The 2,380-nt window shown below is 34.2% G+C and overlaps 1 non-coding gene across 1 annotated transcript; it reads left to right on the forward strand.

Annotated features, from left to right (window-relative positions):
• The first annotated feature begins 1,014 nt into the window (after positions 1-1,014).
• Positions 1,015-1,120, forward strand: LOC121215178 (small nucleolar RNA R71). Its single transcript, XR_005910907.1, has one exon. It is a non-coding gene; the product is annotated as a small nucleolar RNA R71 (small nucleolar RNA).
• The last annotated feature ends 1,260 nt before the right edge of the window (positions 1,121-2,380 follow it).

Consider the following 2,380-nt stretch of genomic DNA (forward strand, 5'->3'; position numbering starts at 1 on the left):
GTCTTTGAGGATATGGAAGCTTCGAAACTTTGGCATGGGTTAGATAGCTCTTTCGAGGTAATATATCTGCATCTAACGAAGAGGTTAGCTTATCATAATTCACTAGTTTAGATTTTACCTCTTCAAAATTTGCAGAATTTTGCTTCTCTGGTGTAGGAAGTTCAACTAATGGTTGATTTTCCTCTTTCTTGAGAGGTTCATCATCAACCTCAGCCTCATTGGGTTCAAAAGTCCTTCCGCTTCATAAATGGACTATTTTATAATTTTCCTTGCCCAGTTTTCTTAAGTTCTGCATGTCACTAGGCAAAACTCCTTGTGGTCTATTTCAAAGTTCGCCGGATAACTGCCTCATATGGTTCTCCAAATTTCTCAAAATCGCATCATTCTTCACCATGTGTGCTTTAATAAGCTCTTAATATTACTAGAAGATTTGACTGGTAGAGGATTTTTTATGTTGCTTGGTACAGCACATTGGGTTTACTTCTAAGCTCATTAGCTAATTGTCCCACTTGATTTTCGAGATTCTCCAATGTTGTTGCTTGGCCTTGAATTAAGGCATCATTTTTAGCAATGTATGCCTTCAGTAAATTCTCCACATTATTGGAGGATTCAACTTATGGTGATTTTTGAACTTGTTGGTTGAAATCAAGAAGTTGGTTTGATCTATACTGCATGTAATTGTTGTTTGGTCTAGTTCATTGGTAGTAAATTGGTGGCTGAGCTGCAACATGATTTAAATTGTTAGTAGTAAACTCTTTCAACATTAAAGAGATAGACGATACCTGAGCTGAGATTAAACTAAGGGCGTCTAGTCCATGCACTCCGGCTATTCATCTTCTTGAAGCTGCTTGATTTGTTGGCCACTGGTAATTGTTACTGGCTATTCTCTCCATGATCTCGTAAGCCTCATTTAAAGACCTTGATAAGAGAGCACCATTCGTAGAAGCATCTACCACCAACGTTATGTGTACGTTGAAACCATTATAAAATGTTTCCAACTGAATGCAATGCAGAATCTCGTGGTGAGGGCATTTACATAGTAGCCCTTTGAATCTTTTCCGTGCCTTGTGTAGGGACTCATCATCCATATACTGAAAAGTGGTGATCTCATTCCGCAACTTATCATTTTTTCTAGTTGGGAAATACTTCACCAGAAAGCTTTCAACTAATTCTTGCCAAGTAAAAATTGAATTGGATGGGAATGAATTAAACTATGCTTAAGCTTAATCTCGCAACGAGTATGACTTTGCTAAATTGGGCATATTTTCCATTATTTGGACGATTTGGTGACTCCAATTTTTTATCAAATTTGTCCATCAGTTGACCCTTCCCCAATTGGATCAAATCAACTTCTTTTTGACCTATTTTACATGTGTTTGTCGTCCATATAGAGTGAAATTGGGCATGTCCATGCAGCTTTATTTTATAAACAAATCATGCATAATTCCTTGGTCCAACTGTATTAATTAAAGCAAGATCAATAAATAGCATAAAATAATTAAGTTATGTACAAATTTAATGCAAAAATAGCATAAAATCATATTCTTCATTAAATCATGTTCATTATTGAAATATAAATAAAATTCACCTAATTAGTAATCAAATGCTCAGGATTAATATTATTTTTAAGTAAAAAGGTGCCAAAAACAACTATAAAAACCCTATATAAATTAGAGTTTACACATACACACATATAAATATAAACATCCACTTTCTTAAATTCAACCGTTAACTAAGATTCAAACCAAGCTATCGTTTTCAAGAAAACTTATATGTAGAACACCTATGTACATGCCATATAACTGAAATTAAAACAAGTAAAATTCTACTGAGTCGATAGGAGGATAGTGTGAGCTTCATCTGATCTGATCGACGCGTTTTGTAAATCGACAATCTACAGAAAAGGGGAAAATAACTACGTAAGCATTTTGAATGCTTAGTAAGTTCATAGGTTTTAAACTGATAAACTTACCTTGATTAAGCGTATCAAACTAATTAACTTGACATAATTTGCTTGACAAACATTTCACAACAATAAGGTGAGTTCATCATATAACTGAATCATATAATAGTTCAACATTTATTATGTTATTCAATTTAGTACCATACACATAGAATTCACAATTCAATACCATTTTCATTATCTAATCATCATATAACAACAAACTCATAATAAACTAGCCCGATGAACTATAATAAATAGATTCAGATACACAGGAAATTGCAACACACCAGAGAGCACCATAGTGGTAAGCAGATAGCATTGAACTGCTAAGCAGAAAGCATTGAAGTGCTAAGCAGAGAGCATCAAAGTGTTTAATAGAGAACACCGAAGTGCTAAACCCACACAAGCGCGCAAATAACCTTATTGGTATATCAA

This window comes from Gossypium hirsutum, chromosome D02 (assembly GCF_007990345.1).
Source record: "Gossypium hirsutum isolate 1008001.06 chromosome D02, Gossypium_hirsutum_v2.1, whole genome shotgun sequence".
Classification (NCBI taxonomy): Eukaryota; Viridiplantae; Streptophyta; class Magnoliopsida; order Malvales; family Malvaceae; genus Gossypium; species Gossypium hirsutum.